Raw genomic sequence first — 19,713 nt, forward strand, 5'->3', positions numbered from 1 at the left:
TGGTTCTTTAGGAGGGGGGATTTCTTCCATGGGGTAGCTGAGATCAGAGTTTGGACAAGTGTGTAAGACAACTCAGGTTGTTCTGTGCTTCAGGAGGACCCAGCAATGCTTCTTCCAGTGGCCAAAGCTCTTTCTACCTCTTCTGTAGCAAGAAATGCCAATGCTCTGCCCTCCCACGTCAACACCCCAGTCCCCCGGGGAGGCAAGGAGCAGCCTCAGGAGGATGGGTGAAATCCCAGCTGCTGGCACCGTGAGCAGGACGTGTCACCTCAGTGCAGGGAGGGGACACACACTGCAGACTTCCTGAGCAAACAGGGAACTCCATCCTGTGCCTGACAGCCCCTCCAGCCTCCTCTGCACGAGCAACCTCTCCCCTCCACGACAGTGACCATCTGCCAGCCTTCCTGCCTGTGCCTCCCATCCCTCCTTCCTGCCTGCCCAGATAGGCTCTCCCACTGAGGGAAAGCAAACAGCTTCTGTTTATTCCTTTCCTCCATCTGCTAGGGCACAAAGTGAGCCCACTCCACCAGTTTTCCCCTTCTTTTCCCCTTTTGCCTTGCTGAAGGAGCCACTCTCCACTGAGTTGAGGGACAGTCACCTGCACTGCTCCACTGCAGATGTCCACACTGAGACAAAGATCATCCTTGGTCCAAAGAAGAAGATTTAAAAGCAAACTGAATCTTTCATTTGGCTTCAGCACCTTCAGATATTTGTCAGAGGAACATAAACTCAAAATACTGACACAGCTATTATTGACCTTCCAAGGTTTTTTTTAAAAATCATACCTGTTACCCTAACAAATTAAAAATGGACTTTTCAACGTGAGGAAAATTTTAAAAAACCTAACACTAATATCATTCTCTACTGAGCTGGACAGCCTCACACTGAACATTGCAAAGCTCTATGGGATTTTGAGTCTGGGATGAAGTGGGAAAATATCACAGCTCCCTTGCACAGCTCCTCCAGCACACAACACCACTGTTATGGACTCATGACATGACCCTCGTGGTGTTTGCCCTGTTCCTACACAATTCCCTGTGACCATCTGTGGAGCTTTGGCATGTTAATCCTGCATAAATACATAAATTTATTATTTCATAACAAAGCACTCTGCTCATAATTTTTATAGGAAGAAATGGCTCAAGAACGGCTGGGGGTGAGGAGAGCTGAAGGTTCATTCCTTTTTCTTTCTATTTACCCAAGTCATACTCTCTGTATGCAACATCAGATTAAGGTGTCCCTTGCAAGACCAGAGCAGCATCCCAATAGGGACTTGCAGCAGAGTCACATTCTGCACACCAGTCTTTCTGTGACAGTGTGACAGCTCCCTGGCTGGATGTTCTTGCTACTCTGTACGTGAGTCTCACCTCATACATTTCATTAATTCTCCCTGCAAGCCTCACCCATGGGAAGTTGGGAGTGTGTGTGTCACATCTAGAGGTGGCAAAACCCACCCCTGCACCTGGGAGCAAAAGGAGCTGCTGGAAGCATTTCTGCACTGCACAGAGCATTCCCAAAAGCCAGCCCCAAAAGGAGCCCAAGCCTCCCAAAACTCATTTTTTTTGGTAGTGGGTGGAGGTGGGAGGAGCTCTCCCACCCCCACTGCGAGTTATCCAAGGTGACTCTCAACTATATTGGTCTGCTTCCAAATAAAAAATATCATTGCTTACACATAGTATTTATATGTTCCTCCACCCTGGTTTTGGCTCCTTCCCACTTTTCTTCAGAAATTGAGGCTGAAAAGGGCCATTCAGGGAGGCTCAGCAGCATGAACACGGCTCCAGCCCCTCTGCCAGCTCCTGCTCCAGAGTGAGCACAACAGATTTTCAGCAGGAGAAAAGGCTTTCTTGGCCTGTGTTAACATTTTCACTTCTCACACTCAGACTATGCTCCCTTGAGCTTTTTTTTTTTTCTTTTTTCTCTCCTTTCCTCTTTTGAAACAAACCATTGTAATAGAGACCATAGCAGCAACCAGGCAGCAGAGCTGCAGCCCATGTAAACTCCAGCTGAATTCTGTATATCCACATAAGCCTGAGGAAGCAGCACCTTCTTCCCACGACCCTGCTTCTGAGATTACACTAAACTGAAGTAGGTGGCCCTTGGTTTCTGCTCCTGAAACATATTTGTAGCTGGTTAGCTACCAATAAGTGCAAAATGGAAAATAAGCATGAATATGCATTTCCCTGTTGAGGATTTGGGCATATGATTCTTTTGTGGGTTTTTTCCCCTTGCTGGAAACTGAATTTCTTGCTGTCTATAGTATATTAACTGTGTCCTAGTGATCAGATCTTCAGCCAGGACAACACAGTGTGGCCTCACTCACTGGAGCATGGTTGATTTGCATTTCACAGCCAATTCATCTCTCAATTCCAGTCCCCTACAGGCTTGTATGAACACACTTCCAGTGCCTCCATGATTACTATGAAGCTGATTTTCAGGGGAAATTTGAAATCTCTTCACTATACATCAACTCTCTGAAGATATTTTTAGACTCTTGGATTGATACCCTCTGGTTATCAGTGCAGGTAGTCTGGGCAGAACTGGGACAGAAGCTTTTCATTGATCAGTATGTTCAAAGAAGCTGAACCTGGAGGGAGAAGCACATGGAAAACTCTGGAGCACACAGAGTGACCTTGATCCTTTTGCCAAATCACCAAGCCAGGCAACTCCACAGCTGCTGGTTTTTAAGCATGTTGTCACTGGGATTTCCCAAGTCCAGCAACCAAAAATACTACCAAATTGTAATGGCTTTTGGACATAGCCCATGTCAAAACAGAGGACACTGCTCTAGGGAAAGTTGTGTTCCTTCCCCAGTATTTCTGCTGGCTGTGCAGGAGACAACTCTTCCCCCCCACCCCAAAGGCACCAGGGTCCATTTGCTGTGATTCAGGGTCATGTTTGCTGTACACAAACACTCCTCCAGCCTTTGGGTACCTCCAAAAACATTTGTGAGTGCAATGATGGTACACCCAGCATCACAGAGATCTACCTGTGAAGGAAATGTCTATGGAGAAGCACGTCATTATTGTCCTGTTTTTGAAAATATGCTTTATACAGCCAGGGCACTGGACTCTGGTGGCCAGTTGCCAAACGTAGATGCCAAGTGAGTGAAGGATGCAGCACACAGATTACCCATGAGCTGGCTGGGGTTATTCAATAACTCCTTAAAAAACATGAAGGAGAACATGCTGAGGGCCTGGTCCCCTGCCAGGGCTTGTGGTGAGTATGCCAGGATGCTGAACAGCCATTCCCATCAATTCAATCCCAAACTGCATCTCCTCTCCAGGTGGATTGAGACAAAGAAGCCAGAAAGTGAAGCAGGGTTTGTGCATGATTTTGCACGGGAAGCAGAGAGCAAAGGCAAGCTGGGGGGAAGCTCTGCAATAAACCAAACTATGGGAAAGACACAATGCTCTTTGCTCCCACAGCAACACTCAGAGCTACACCATCCTCTGAGGGCTGTCATAAATTCCAGCCCATCTTCACTCTCCAAAACATCCCTGGAGCAAAGAGTGCTGCTACCTGCCCTGATGTAACCTGACCTTGTCCTGGTGAGCTTGGCAGAACAGCCCCTCAAGAGCAAAACCAGGCCACAGTGTCTCCTTGGCATCTACCACAGCACTCCAAGTGCTGCCCAGTTTCAGAAATCTTACAAGATTTTATTCTCCCCATGCGCTTGCAATGTGTGTTTTCTTTGGCCGCCTCGCCCCAATCTCCTTTTCATTTCTAATTTTTGTATTCAATCACTTTACACACAGAAATTGGCTCCAGTTGGAGCAGACACAGGTCCTCACTTGTTCCAGCCAGAGCCACAGAGTGTTCTGAGTTGTGAAGAGGAGGGAAATGGTCACAGAGCTTGAGTGACTGACAGACCCAGGTAGATAAAGGATAAGGAGAGTGGAGGGGGCTGGGTCATGGGGGTGCTGGCCCAAGGGGTTTGTGGAGCTGGGTGAGCTCCACTTTCCTCAAACAGCTTTCTGTTGTCCACCCAAAGGAATATCATGTTTTTAAAAAACTCCAGTAAATCACAAGTGCCAGCTGAATACAAAATGCAGTGTTGTTCATGGTTGGGTTTTTCATCCAGAACTGGTTTTGACTGTATTTTTCCTGTTGTTTATTGTCACTTGTGGTGTGTGTGTAAGCTGGTGTCGGCATGCTCCAGTGAAATGAGACACTGGTGGTTTGGTTTGCTTTGCTTTGCTTGCTCTTCCCCAGGAAATGTGGCAGCCTGGTCCTGTCACTCTCTTCTGCCTCATCATGTAAATGTAGAGGCTGTGATGGTGTCTATGCTGAAAGCCTTTACAGAACTGGACTGAAGGGATGTACCCAAGAGCAAACAGAGGACTGTGGTGGAGGTGGGCACAGGATCCAACTCTGCCTCAAGTCCTCACACAGGGACAAGAAACTCATTGCCATGCAAGCCACTGAGGGAGCTTTGAAGGGATAAAGCCCTGGAGTGGTGGCCATCCATACACCACATTCTGCAGCCCACCCTGCATCTGCAATGGGACAACAGTAACCCAACAGCAATGAACAGGTGCACTGAAGTTGGCCAGGGAATAGATAACATCCTCTCTTCTCCTGGAAGTGCTTATTGCTTGTGAAATGTCTGCTGTGGGACATTGCCAACTTGGTCAAGCAAACATCAGTGCTCCCATCTATAATGCCACCAATGTCTTTAGGACTAGCATAAAGATCTCCAGTTCTTAAGGCTAACATGGTTTCTCAGGATTTCTTTTCAATTTTGCTGTGACAGGTGACTTACTATTTACTTCTATTTATTTTACAGCATGGAAGGGTCACATTATGAAATAAAACACCTCTGACCGAAGACACATATTGCTTCTGAAATGCTGCCCAAACACAGGCCAAAAACTGTCTCAACCACTCAGAAGGCTCAGAAATGAGCCATAGAGCTTGTCCCTGACCTTGGGGAAATTCCCAACCTCCTACTTTGATCACCATCTTTCTAAACCTTGTGTCACAAGCAGATGAAAGGAAATATCTTTTGAGAGGGAAAAGAACAAAGTCACCCCTGTGACTGTGGTAGCCTGGCACTGGAAGAGTTAAACCAGCAGCACCTCTGAGGAGCTGGAATCCACAAAGGTGTGCAAATGGCAGCCAGCCCATCAGAAGTGCTGAGTTTGCCCAAGGACTGCTAAATTCCTGCCTCTCCCCATGCAGCTGACATCTCCATCCCCACCAGCTTGCTGGCTGCCTTCCCTTCTCTGCAGAGCTGGGAGAGAGAAATGAAAACACAGATGACTGTGAGGGAGAAAACCCTCTGAAAAGGTGGTTTCTGGCACAAGGGGGTTTGCCACATCATGGGCACTTCTTGGCTTCAGCCCTACAAACAGCTCCCACCGAGGTAGCCAGAGAGGAGGAGGATGGAAAAGTACCAGGGAGTGCTCACTCCCAGCCCTCCTCCTCCTGCAGGGAGCTCTGCAGACACCCCCACACAAACCCTGCTGTGGTATTTAACACAGGGCTGTGGGGATGGGGCTTTCAGAGGGGTCACACACCCCTGCAGTGGGAGCAGGGGGAGCACAGGGAATACATGACCTGGTCCTTGCAAAGCTTGGGAAGAAGGTGTCCAGCTGGCCCTATTCCCACAGCCGACCCAGTACATTACAAGGACAATGCAGGGGTCACTTGGACAGCCTCAGGATTTCCAAGCCTGTCTGCAGGCAAAGGTGTTAAATCTTTAGACAACTTTTACCAAACTCTAAGCCCAAGGAGCAGTAGATGCCCCAGAGAGGACAGACAGCCTGCTCTGAGCACTGGATGAATATTTTGCAGTCACTATTTAAAAATGGGACATGAGCAATTTATAATGAAGCAGTGTCACCAGCTGGCATCTGAAAAGCATTTCCTCTCCATCAACAAGCAGGAGAGAAACTGGAGGGAATTGTGTAAAACCAAATTTAATTTTCCTTTATTTATAAAATTATTCCCCAGCTCAGCAGCTGAGCAGCCTCAGAATCAGTTTTGGGATCAAGCTTCTGATCAGAGTCCCCTGATCAGCCACAGCAAGTGCCTTAAGCCCTGTTTGTGGCGTGGTATGGTGCAAAGCTTGCCAAGACAGCACCTGTGTATGAATATTGGCAGTGGAGTCATGCCCATATTTTCTTAAGCTGATGCTATGTAGGAGATAAGAAAATTCAAATCTCATGTTTGTGGGCTTCATGCAGCCATGCAGAGAAAGAGAAACAGCTTTTCTCTACCTCTGAATCTGATTTGCCCATTATCTCCCAGCTCCTGTCCTCCAGCCTGGGGAATAATTGGGAATACAGATCTCTTTATAATTCTCCTCCATAAGCACATGAGTCAGAGCTGCTGCCTTCATTTGCAGGTAATCACACTAGTGAATGCAGCCACACTAGTTCCTTGCCTTTTAGCATCCTTAGAGGGGGTCTTTGAAGTTTAAATGCTTTGGATCTGAATTAGCTCTTTCAGCTCATTATTTATGGTCATTTCTTCCAACCTGAAATGGGTCCCACAAACTCTCTGGTAAGCTGGATGAGAGATCATATAATTCCACGGGAGTTTATGGAAGTGTCAGTGCCTTCTACTCAAAACAGCATCATCAAGAACATTTAGTTAATGATTTTCCTGTCATTTAATGTCACAACTACCATTTCCATGTCTCTGTAGCTATTGAGGAGTCCTGGGGCCTGTGCAAGTCACTGTTCTCTGTCACAGAAACACACTGTGCAAAGTGTGTGCCCTCAGTCTGGGCAAGGGGAGGGAAAGGTAATGTGCTACATTGCTGCACAAGTGATAAATCATTAAACTGGTTCCCTGTTCAGCTTCACTGGGAAGCAGACAGCCAGCTCTGAATTCACTCCTCAGTTTTCATTACTCCTGTGGCTCTGCTCTTCAAAGGCATTACCATCACATACCTGTGCTAGGGCAGTGCTGCCACTCCTCTTTTGTGATAGGAAATCCAGTTACTGAGAGGACAAGGCTTGCCAGAGGCCACAATGTCCACTCAGAAGGAATGCAGGGAACTGAACAGTCAGCACTGTATGACACAGAGCATCCTTCCTCCACCAGGTGTAGGTAACCCATGGAGGCAGTAGCACTGCAATTTATAACTGCCCCTAAGTACAAAGCACTTAGTGTAACTTGCAATCTGACTCATACCAGTCCTTCGAGTCATTCATGAGTGAGTGGTGATTTGCTGTCAGGTTCCTGGTGTTGGACAGCAGGAAAAACTTCTTCACCAAAAGGACTATCAAGTGTTGGAACAGGCTGCCCAGGGAAGTGGTGAAGTCACCATCCCTGAGGGTATTTAAAAGCTATGTAGGTGGGGCACTAAGGGGCATGGCTTAGTGGTGGACTTGGCATTGTTGGGTTAATGGCTGAATCTGATCATCTTAAAGGTTTTTCCAACCTTAATGATTTGTGATTCTATGATCTCCCAGTGCCATCAGTGATCCAGCTCTTGTCTCTGAAGATCCTGGTGTGGTGACATGGGAGGGAAGGGAATTGGACAGCAGCCTCCCAGCACTCCTCACACCTCCCAGCACCTCACCAAGCTTTCAGCCTTGCTAATGCAGGAGAAGCAGTGGTGTCTCCATTAGATGCCATGGGTGACTGTGGCCTGACTTCTGCACTACCCAAGTGCCAGGCTGCTCTGAGAGCCCACAAATAACCATTTAATAACCCAGATAACAGTTTAACTCCCACTGAATTCCATTAAAAGATTGAACAGCATGTGTCTGTTGAGTTCTACGGGGAAAAATACAAAAGCAGCAAGCAAAGGAGCCTGTTGATTTAGGAAGGGTGACAGGTAGAGAGCAGCTGTCCAACTAAGCTGAGGAGCATGCAGCAGAGTGCAGGACCCACTCTGAGCCTTGCTAGACAAGAGTGCTCTGTGCACAGAGAGCTGCAGGACTTCCAGTTCTTCCACAAGTCCAGGCCTTCAGTCACTGCTCCCTGCCAGATGCCTGTGGTCACCAGCTCCAGGGCACCGGCAGCCAGGACAAGATGACCAGAGCTGCTCTTCTCTCCTCAAATCACAGAGTTATGCAAATTGCTCACTGGCTTAACAAACTGCTTCAAATTAAACATACATGCCTTTTTTTTTTTTTTTTTTTACCTGAAGGTTGCAATGCTATCTGTGCTATCAGTAAGACCAAGAGAGTATGCTAAATTCTCATCCTCTTGCCCAGGGCCTGAAAAATAATCATGGACAAACAGCAGAGCTTATCCAGTTTGTACTCTACACAGTCCTCAGTGTTTTTGTTTTATCACCCAGAAATTCATGTCCATGCACTTTCATGCTGTTTTTGTGGCGAATCTTCTCTCAAAGGACTTCATCCTGCCATCACTGCTGGGAGCCCTGGGTTTATGTCCTCATTGGTACATTCAAACTCTATACATGAGTGCTGTTTTAGGGCCACTTCTTGCATTCCCATAATATTTCTGCTGCTTTTCCCACACAGGTACTTTTTAATGAGACTCCCCTAAAACCCCTGTAGATTTCTGGTTAAGAGCTTCAGAAACTTTGGCCATTTCTATGCCAGAGCACCCTACTGCTTTAAGTTCTGTTCCTGACTTTTCTGAAGTTGGGGAGTTTACCTCCTCTCCAACCAGGACACCTCATGATATCTATTATAACACACTCAGTGATGTTTTTAGGGAGATTCACTGAGGAGTTGCTGGAACAAATGCCTAGCAGCTGGAGCAGGGCCTGGAGAAAAGACATCCTCCATAAAATCCCTCTCTACAGCTGATTAGAGCTCAGCTGTCTTTTCTGCTGGGACACTAATTCAATCCTTGGTCTCAAAGAGGGACTTTTCAATAGTCTGAAGTGGATTGTTTAGTGAACAAAGCACTGGACTGGGAACAAGACTCCTACTTTTCAGCCCCAGGGCTGTCTGCAGCTTTGGTCCCATCCTTTAAAACCATTGAGGCAGTTTTTTATGAATTTCTGTAAAGAGGCTGCTGTCAGTCCATGTGTGCACTGCCAGCAGCCCAGCCAAGCCCAGCTATCCCAGGTAGCTCAAAATGAGTTTCCACAAGTGCTGGAGGGAGCCCAGCCCCAGGTGTCCAGCTTGCAGTGCTGTGGCTCAGCCCTCTGCCCCCAGTAAGGGGCCAGGATCCAGGCTCAGCCAGGGAGCTGGGAGGCTCCCAGTGCAGAGTGTCACCAGGACAGACACCCCACCACAGCCCCCAGCCCACAGCTCACATCACTGCAGGCTGGGGGTTTGACAGTCAGGGTCACCTTCATTTAATGTGTGAGTGCAGTAATACAGAGCTGCCCAAACTCTGTGCCTGCTGCACCTTCAGCCCTTCCTCCCAGACATGCACCTGGCCAGGCAGGTGCTTCTCCAGCCAACCCAGCAAGGGGAAATGCATCTCTGACCAAATCTTAAAATCTTCTTTTCTCTTACTCTTGCTTTCTCTCTGCTGGTATTTCTTGGCCCCACTGGATGCTGCAGCTTGGTGCAGAGGTGTTGATGTGTGAAGTGAAATATGAAGGCAGCCACAGGCCCTGCAGTCAGAATCTGTGAGTCTCCAACAGCAGCAGGTTGGCATCCTCTCAGAAGACAGCACTAGCAATCACCCCAGGACAGAAAATTCTGTCTGTGTTTGAGGTGAGTCTGCTCTGAGCTCTGTTGAGCATCCCATTGAGGCTTCAGCTCTTATTAACCAACTCCCCTGCAGCTCATGGTCACACCTAGACAGGAAATCTCTTTCTCCATCTTTACACACTGAATTCCCTCAGCAGGAGCTCCCTGCAGTGCACAGTAAGGCCTCATGGAGAAGTTGGATCCAGAGTGGGGGCAGTAAATATACTGCTGTCCAGAAAGCCAGAAGCTGTTATAGCAGCCCAATCTCTTCATCCAGCCTCATAAATCTCATGTCATTTCTTTTGCTGTACTGAATAGTGACCATTTATTCCCAATCAACCCAAATTCTCTCATCTGGATTCTGATCCTGGATCTCTGATTTTGATCTTGAGGCAGAAGTTTCCCCTCAACTCTCTCCAGGCTTCCTGCTTTGAGAGACCTTAAAATAATTGAATTGTTGTTTCATATTATATGCTTGTATTCATTTGCCAAGTGTTTTTCAAATGAGCTGGGTTTCAGAAAGTCTACTTGAGTCACATAGAAAAGAGGCAGTTTTTCTCTTGTGCCCAAGCTGCCTTTAAGGTTAAAGTGATGCAGGCAAGATAAAATTAAGGTGTCTGTTAGGAGACTGTCAGAGAGGACAGAAGTGAGAGAGTTTGGCAGGGCCAGCAGCAGGGAGGTGATGCTCTCAGCATCCACTTGAATAAATGGCAGGGAGTGTGCTGGACTCTGAGTGGTTAGGGACCACCAGCCTGGAGCTGGGGCAGGGATCATGCACCTGGCCCAGGTATTCCTGGAGGCAGGGCATGCCTGAGCCCAGTACTGTGGTTTGTGGTTCTGTGGGAAGGACCCCTGGGGTGTGGACAGCCCTGATCCCAGGCAGTGGGAGGGGAGGATGCTTTGGGACACTCTGTTTCCAGCTCTCCCTTTCTCACCACTCCTGCTGCTCTGTTTCCCTCTGATGCCTGCTCTCTTCTGCATGTGGTGTGCCACACTCTGCATGGCTGTGGCAAAAGTGCTTTCCTAAATCAGAGACACACCAGTAGCTTATTTGCCCACGTCAGCAGAGAAAGAATTAATGTCACAAACCAAGCTGAGCACTAATGGACTTGGAAAATTGGCAAGGCAGAGAGTGCCATAATTGCAGTGGCTGCAGCAGCATGGAACAGTGCTGCCCAGAGACACCATCAAAGGAAAATCCCTGCCGACCTGGCTGGCTCTGCCATCAGCTCTGATTCCCTCCTCCATTTTTGTCTCCTGCCCTGAGGCTACCATGAGCCAGCCCTTCACCCCTGCATCCAGGCTGGAGTGTAAACAGCACAGTTTTAAACAAGGGAAGAGTGGCAGTGAAGAGACAGATGCTGCCTGAGTGTCTCTGGGGCTCCCAGGGATGGGTGCTGTCCTCCTCTGCACCCCAACCACATCCCCACACCTGAGCAGTGTCAAACACAGAAGCCTCTTTGGGGACAGCTGGAGCCGGGGCTTTTCCAGGGCTGGCATGAGTCAGGGGACCAAGATGAGAGCCACACACAGGGCAAATGGAAAAATCCAACCAGCACACCTTGCTGGTGGCTAACAGAGGGTTATTCTTGGCCACCTTCACCCTGTGCCAAGGAGGAGTGCTGTAAACACAGTGCCAGGGCCTGCCCTGCCTCCTGGCACCTCTTCCCAATTAATCAGCATCCTGAGTTACAGGCAACAGCTTAGCAATGGGAATAAACACTCATTTGCTTAATCATTTTCCCAGTGCCCAGCTCTCCTTGGCCACAGGGGTTTGATGCATGCTGTGCTCCTCAGGTCCTTTTCAGCCCTGGCAGCCCCAGTGCAGCACCTTCACCTGTCACTGGGGGTTCCCTGAGCCTGAGCCCCAGTACCTTTCCAGTCCCTGCACCGAGCACCAGGCACTGCCCCTCCCTAATGGCTAATAGCAGCCACCACAAACAGGCTTCACTCCTCAGCAGAGCAGGAAATAAACAGCCTCAGTATATTTCTGCCTTCTGCTGTAAAGCTGGCACATAGAAAAACAGAGGGAAAATGAGCTGAGAGTCAGGGATGTGCACCAAAAAAATGACCTTACAGATTGGTGAGAGATCAGAAGCTTCAGGAGAACCTAAGAGATATTCCAGTAGGGAATATCATACAGGGAAAGGTATAAAGTCCAAAAGGGGAAGAGGACAGATGAGCTCACAAGAAAGAGGGATAGGCACAATTTGAATGTAGTATAGAGTGGCTTTTTGCACTGCTTTGCTGCCACAGCCCTCCCTGCTCAGCACCCCTAGGTGTGTGTCCTATGCCAAGCACACCATACAGCCAGAGAGCACTCGGTGGCACCTGAGGTGACACACAAACAGTTGAGCTGCTGTTGAATTCTTAAATTATCCAGGTGCTGCCAGCTCACTTGGAATAGTTAAATATACTGCTGTCCCTGTCAAGGATGAGGAGCCCAGGTCGTGTCACTTTGCCCCTCAAAGTCAGTGGCATTGCTGTGAATATAACCCAGGAGCCCATGCCCATCCCTCTGCCAACCACCAGGCTCTGCTCCTCCCTGATGTCTAATAGCAACCACCACAAATATGCCTCACTCCTCTCCTAAGCTCAGCAGGAAATAAATGGCCACAGTATATTCATGCCTTCTGTAGAGCTGCTGTTCAGCCCTGGTGCTGCCCTCAGGTAACCCGGGAAAGGGTGGCTCTTGTATGACACCCAAGACATTGCTGGCCACAGAGTGATGTAAGCTTTAAAAAACAAACAAGCAGAAACAATAAGGAAGACAAACCAGCCAGCAGCAAGCACATTATTTTCATAGGAAACAGCAGGGTTTGAGGGCAGGAAAGTCTAAATGCTGCTTCCCCTGCCTGGGAACAATTGTACCAGGGCACTGCAGTTGATTTGTGGGCATCTAAATAAGTGTGAAGCAGAGATTTTTAACATGGCCTTGGGCAGGGCTGTGCACTTCACATCTCTGCTTTTAAATAACAGTGCTTCTGTGTGTCTGAAGTTGAAGTGACACCTCAGCATGGGTGGAGAGCTCACACAGTTCAACAGTAGGTGCCATGCAATAAGGTACCAGTGTCTCATGGACATGGACACATCAGTCCTCTACCCCTGTATCAGTGTCTCTCAAACTAGAGTAAAACAGAAACTAAAGTTCTTCATTTTCAGGCATCTCTCTGAGCCCCCAGCAATCAAAAAATGCCACCTGAATAAGATCATACCTCAGTCACATAACTCTTTTTGGATGTAAGCAAGGTCCACCAGGAAACTCAGAACTCCAGGGAATGCAAAGCCCCCAGTGATGGGTTTCATGGAAACACCCAGGGAGACAGAGCCCTGTGATGGGCTTTTCACTAAGGTGTGGACAAAGCTGAGCAACGTGGGTTTGTCTTGGAAGTTTTTACATTAAAAGAACTCCTGTTCTCTTTGGAGTGGATTCAGCAGATGGAGGAAGCAGGCAAGAGCTCCTCTATTATGTTGGAGAGGTCTTCAAGGCTGGTTTTACACACTGTCACAGGGGTAAAACTGAGATTGGGTGGCTTTAACTGGAACAGACACCAAGGTTTCTGATACTGAGCAGTCCTGGGAGTGGAGTCTCCCCCAGAGCTGACCACCCAGGCTGGCAGCCTGCAGCCCTGGCAGGGGCTGGGAAGCAGGAGCATCATGGCCCATGGAAGCTTAGTTTAATCCCAGCCCCTGATGCACATGCTGCCCTCCTGAACAGTTTCTTTCTTGCAGCTTGAACACTCCACATTGTCCTTCCCCACCGTTCTGCAGGCAAGGTCCTTCTCCTGGCTGCTAGTGTTAACACAGGTTTCCCTTGTTCTGTCCCTTGAAATTTCCAGTAAAGCACCTTTAATACAATCTCTCTGTGGCTGTGCTAATTATGTGTGAAATACTTTTTTTCCCCCATAAACCAAAGAAAACAAATCAACACAGTAAGATCCTTTCTCTCGGGCTGTTTGGCAGGTCTCACAGTCGTCAAAAAAGTTACCAAAGGTCCACACAGTCTCTGCTGTCTTTTCAAAACAGCTACTTTTGGGTTCCTGTAAAAGGACCCAACAAAGGAAAGGGTAAAACAAATCACAAAGCCCTGAAAGACTATTTCCCACCTGAGTAGTCCCAAGCCAAAGGACAGGCTGTCTGCTCAATGTTTGTGCAACGTGTGGGGGCTGAGGAAAGCAGGGAAAGGGGTAGGGTAGCACATCCCCACAGCCCTCACTCCCCAGTGGGAGGATTTCCTTGGTCTGCTAGCTCTGCTTCCACCTTTGCAGCCTCAGCTGCTGCTCAGTTCCACTTTCCCATGCAGTGGGTCTGGCTTTTCCTTGCCACCCAGGACACGGATCCAGCCTTTGCTAGCAGTGCATGGGAAAAAGGGACAGAAGGTGAAGCACAATACCCACAGGATGCAGTATGGATACCACCCCTTCCATGCAAGAAAACTTCCCTCCCCCCCCCCCCTCCCCCCCCCCCTCCCCCCCCCCCAAACCAGTACCAAACACTTATCATTTTATCCCTGGATGAAGGAAGGAAGGAAGCAAGGAAGGAAGGAAGGAAGGAAGGAAGGAAGGGAGGCATTACATCATGTTTGGGCTCCCAGTCCACTCTCCCTGAGGTGGCAGGTCCCCTCCTGGGGACAATGACATTACCCTTGCAGCCTGACATCAGTGTCACCTTCTTTCCACTCTCAGCTGTCCCAGGGCTGTGACAGTCAAGTCACATTAACTTGTCCCTCAGTGTAAGTGGTTTTAACACGGTTTTGGGACAGTAACAGTGCTGGAGCAGCATCATTCCTGAGCAGATATCAAGGCTCTTGCCTCCAGGCCCTCAGACAGCTCTGCTGCAGTATCAAAGTGAACTCACTCGTGCATTTTGCTGAAACTCTACAGCATCAGAGCAATGCTTGCTGTCTGCTCCTCTGAAGAACAGGATAACTCTCAGCCAAACCTCCAAGGGGCAGATTAGGGCTGTGAGTGGAGCCGTCCCTCTGCCTCCCCCAGCCCCACAAGGCAGCCTGGCCAGGACCTTCTGCAGCAGTGTGGGGTGTCCCAGCTGAGCCCCAGCAGCTGCCCTGTGCACAGAGGTTTGTTTCTGGGAATGCTGCATCTGGCAGGGCCCTTCCTACTTCACAAATATTGACACTGGAATCTCAACATCCCAGCTGAGGAATAACATTTCCAGAGAGCCCTTAATCTGCAGAGCTGCTCCGATGAAGATGGGGGAATTTGGATTTTAGTTCTTTGCTTTCCTCTCCACTGCAGCAACTCCTCAGGTGGACCTGCCTAACCCTGACCTAGATTAAGACACCAGGAACCTCTGGAGAGAGGCACAGAAATGCCTCCTTGGAGCTGCAGGCCAGTGGGGGATGTTTCCCAAAAACGTACAGATGGCAGGAGGCAGCAGTTGTCAAAGAGAGACCTGTTTAGAGCTCCAAGCACAGTCCCAGCTGGGTTTTTAAGAAAGCAACAGCAGTCAGTAAAGCAGAATTGTCCAGATTGCTGGGAAGGTGTTCTGAGGACCTCTCCCCTGCAGCCTTACTTGGTCCAGGGTTTGGCAGCGAGTGCAGATCTAATCCCAGCACGGACGCAAAAACCTGGGGCAGTTCAAAATGTTCTCTCCTAACACAAGCACAAGCCAAGGCAAGCTTTTCTTACCAGCCACACCACGTGTGCCTCAACCCTCTGTTGTTCATCTTTTCCACCTGGAAACTCAGCAGAGTGCAGAAAGAGACATCAGGCTGAGGGAAGGGCCCAGCAGCACCAAGCTGAGGAGAAGGGGAGGCTGTCTGGAGGTGTTTAATAATGGAGACCTGTGTGAGCATCTCCCTAACTCTGGATGCTTCTCTGAGAGCCCCAGTCCAGTGCTGGGGAAAGGATGGGAGGGGTCACAACCTCCTCTCTAACCATGGTCTTATTAATGGAAGGTTTATCTACCCTCCTGAGTACTCAGAGCTAAAAGGTGAGGCAAGTTATATATTCCACTGGCAGAAAAAGTAGAGGTGTGCTATTAGGAGTAACCCTGAGGATATTTCTGGGCCTTCTGACCTAAAACTCTGGCTCCACCTACCCACCCTACAATACAGAAACAGAAATGTCCTCTCTTTCGCAGCAAACAAAAAGACACGTTTGCTGAAGACTGGAAAACAGAGAGTGAAATGATGGAACCAGAGGAAGAGATTTCATAGTTAAGCTGAAAAAGAAAGAGAAAGACTAATAATAAAAGCAAGAGAAGTGGAAGGAACAAGCTCCCTACTCACTGCCAACCCCGAGGCTGGATAATTTATAAAGGTTTCCATGTGTCATGCCTCAAGAAGCCCCCTACACTCTTTTCCATTTGTACAGGTTTGCAGCTGAGTTCTGACAGCTCCAGCAGTTGCAGATAGCAACATCCAGCACTGATCTTACATCCATATCTGTTACATGTGGGTCTGTGTAATTACTGTCCAGCTGAGTGAAGCTTTTAGTGGGGTTTTGGTTTTGAGATTGACTTTTTTACAACATTTTCTTGTTTACCAGAATGAAACCTCTTTCACTTGCAAATTAAGAAGTGAGATATAAATGGGAAAGGGAAAATGAATATTCTGGGCAGGGCTGAGAGGGTTAAGAGGCTCAAGGGGATTCTTGTGTTAATGGGATGACACAAGAGGCCAAGAGATGAGTATACACTTCTTGCTGAGGACTGAAAACCAGTTAACTGCTGTAAGAAAAGCCCACTGCCTGCTGTGAATGTTCTTGGACAGTCTGCTTAAAAAATGACCTCTGGGCTGTTGCATGCCAGCAGAGCCAAGTCTCCCTGTGATCCTTTTATTCCTGAGCTGAAGCTGCTCAGCCTGGAGGATTCCTGGAAAGCTCTTTGCCACCAAGTGCCTTGGCCTAGTCCTCTGCAGAGGCTTTAAATTAGCAGCACAGTGGCCATGACCTTCAGGGTGGCAGGTACAGAAGGTGTTTCTTCCAGCTTTCAGGGGAAAGCCTTTACCCCTCCAGAAATCTGGCTGGGGAGTACCTCAGTCACTCCTCAGCACAGGTTCATTCATCCTGTTTTTCAGCAAAGCCTGTCCAGAGGACAAACCATACCCCAAGCTGTGGAGAAGCCCTTTCCATGGGTCAGGTGTTTCTGCTGAGCTTTCTTTTCACCATCAACAAATCAGCTCAATATTTCCTTGTGCAGGGGCATTGCTGTGCTCAGGTCAAAAGCCTCTCCCGTGACCTCTCCCACCTCCAATGCACCTGGCACATCCCACCAAGCCCAGGCAGATGAAGCTACACCTGCTACCAGATCCTATTTCATCCTGCTCTTTGCACTCCCACATCCACTCCCTGCCTCTTCCTCGCTGACCTCAGGAGAGCAAACACTTTCTACTGGAACAAAACAAAAAAACGAAAAAACCTTCTTCCACAAAAAGAGCAAACAAAGCTTCAGGAGAAATTCTGCAGAGTTCCCCTGAGCTGCAGGTTTCACTGGGGGTCAGGGAGAGCTCCAGGCTTCCCTGCTGCCCCAGGCAGAGGTGGCCAGTCCCCCTGGGAGCCTGGCAGGGAGCTGGGAGTGCTCAGTGTGCGATGGGGTGCAATGGTAAAAACCCAGCCCAGCAAACCTGCCGGGCTTGACGTAACCCCTCCAGCAGCTTCCAAGGTCAACAGCGACCTGTTTATACTGTGCAGGGTGAGAAGAGGCATTCTGGGAGAAAAGCAAACAGAGGAGATGTCCCATGCCCGTACAAAAGGGGCTGTATTCCCGTGTTCCTCCGTCCCAAGTTGGGAGGAACATAAAATTAGCACTGTTTTCATTTATTCATTGTACAAACATTCTGCGTGGTGCCCACCCCCACGTTTCCTTGCTGAGCCTGCAAGTCTCCATCAGGGAGGCTGGGAGGGGGGCAAAGGTAGGTTCAGTCCAAGCAGCTGATTAACAAGGTGAGGTGAGGGCATGGATGTGGCAAAAGGGGAAAAAAGGAGAAAGGAGAAAGGACAGGCATGAGTTGTGTGAGAGGGCAGGGAGCTGTGCACAGCATCACCCTGGCCAAGGGAGCAATCCACACTGTGCCTTCTACACAAAAGCTGTTTCATTGTCACCCAGAGATGGCCAGGAAGGCTGGACATGTGTCATACTGTGAGCATGGAGCTGGGCAGCAGGAGGGACAGCAAGTCCCATGTGCACACAGACTGTAAAGTCATGTCTCATCCCATTAACAGCCCTGTGCCACCCCAGGCTGCCACCTTGCCATTGTCCTCTCCCCTTACCTGGGAGATACCAGCCCAAGAGCAAGGATGTCTGGGGAGCCCTCCAGAAGTGCAGAGGCATGATCAGCCCCAGGACACTGGCTATCCCCCTGTGTCAGGCCCCAGCCCAAACACTGGTGTGAGCCCTGACACCACATATTTTAAGCTGGTGGTGCCCACCATCTCCAGAGCTTCCCTTTGGCCATCCAAGGATAAAGATGAGATGCTGGGCAGCCAGGATAAGCATAAGAGGCCTCTGCTTGGTGATCCAGAGTTGTCCAGTGCCAAATCTTTAACCAAAGGTGTCCATCCCCACTCCATTCAGCCCTGTTGCGCAATCGGAAAGACACCAAGGGGACAAGAGAAGCAAAAAGAAGAAAATATTTTTTTAAAAATCCCCTGCCAAACAAACCTCAGTCTGTGTGCACAATCCCACCCTCCAGCCCGGGTTCTATTTTTGTCAGGGGATGAAGAAGCCACAATTTCGGGGTGGGGGCGAGCGCCCTGTTTACATCAGCGCTGGGACGAGCTGAGAGCAGAAGGCAGCTCATTCAGCAGGAGCTGGAGCCTCCTGGCCACTGCAGCTTCAATAGGTACTTTGTCCAGCACAGGAGGTGCAGGAAGGGCACTGTTTCCAATCTGGGATGCAAACAGGGCTGGGAGAAGTTGTGTGTGTATGTCTGTGGAGTTAGGTTTTTAAATATGGGGTGAGTTCTCCACCTGCACCGACAAGGCTGATATTCACCCTGGAATAAAGGGGCACAGGTGTTGTGTCCGGTGGGGAGGTTCCTCTGTGTCCTTTTTACCCCCAGATGTTGACTCATTCCTTTTCAGTCCCTTTATGCTTTCAGGATAGATTTGCAGTAAGCAAAACCTCTCCTGGGAATTTTTAGGCCCATCCTGATTTTTAGCTAGAGGTGTGTCAGCACTGTCCCTTTTCATCCCTCCAACAGGACCCCAAAGTAAAACCATACAATGACCCTCCTCATGGACCCAGCAACAAAAACCATGACATGGACGTCTCTGTATTACACCATGCTTTCCCCATCATGGGATCTTGACTTGGAGAGATGCAGAACTCACATGTGAGGGTCAAAGCTGACATTTTGAGGGGGCACCCTTGCAGAGCATCACTGCCCAGAGACACAGCTTGGCAGAGCAGCAAACACACTCCTGAGCTGCTGCAGCAGATAAGGGCTGTGCTGGCTCTGAAGGAGGGTTAGGGCTGGGGATGGAGATGTTCTGGCTCTAACTCTGGCTTCACCCATCACCTTGAGCACTTTGCTCTGTCTCTCAGTTCAGAGTGGTGTCAGGGATTCTGTAGCATAGCAGAGCAGGGAGAGCTCAAATATTGATGGCTGGAGGGAACTGTGGCAGCTGAGCAAGAAGTGTCTGCTGCAATGTCAGATAACTGACAGCAAAAGCATGAGCAACACTCTGGGACACAAACCCAAAGGTCCTGGATTGACCCTAAATCTTCAGAATCTGAAGAGTGTTCATAGACTGAAACCATGCACAGACTGAATTTGTGCAGTAATTATTTACAGACAAACTGTGCACCCCACTCAGCTACCTGTGCACAGAGTAGCTGGGATCCCACAGCCCATTCTCACATCCCCAGTGTTTTGTTTTTTTAATGTCAAATTAGCTTTAAATAGTTCCAGCAATGATAAGTGTTTTAGGGAAACAATATCCTCCTTTTCAACCTGAGAGCTGTGAGATGACTACTCTGACAGTTGTAGAGAAGGAACAGCAGTTCACAACCATGAGTGGTTTGATTAGGACAATTTTTAAAAGGAGTTTAAAAGGTTTATTGTTTGTTCTACTGTTTTTTCTATTTATTTTTTCCTTTCCCTCCCTCTCTTGGCTGAAAACCCACCCAGGCCCACCTTTCATTGTTTTTGAAAAATTGCAACTATCAC

The sequence above is a fragment of the Erithacus rubecula genome (genome assembly GCF_903797595.1).
Source record: "Erithacus rubecula genome assembly, chromosome: 14".
Classification (NCBI taxonomy): domain Eukaryota; kingdom Metazoa; phylum Chordata; class Aves; order Passeriformes; family Muscicapidae; genus Erithacus; species Erithacus rubecula.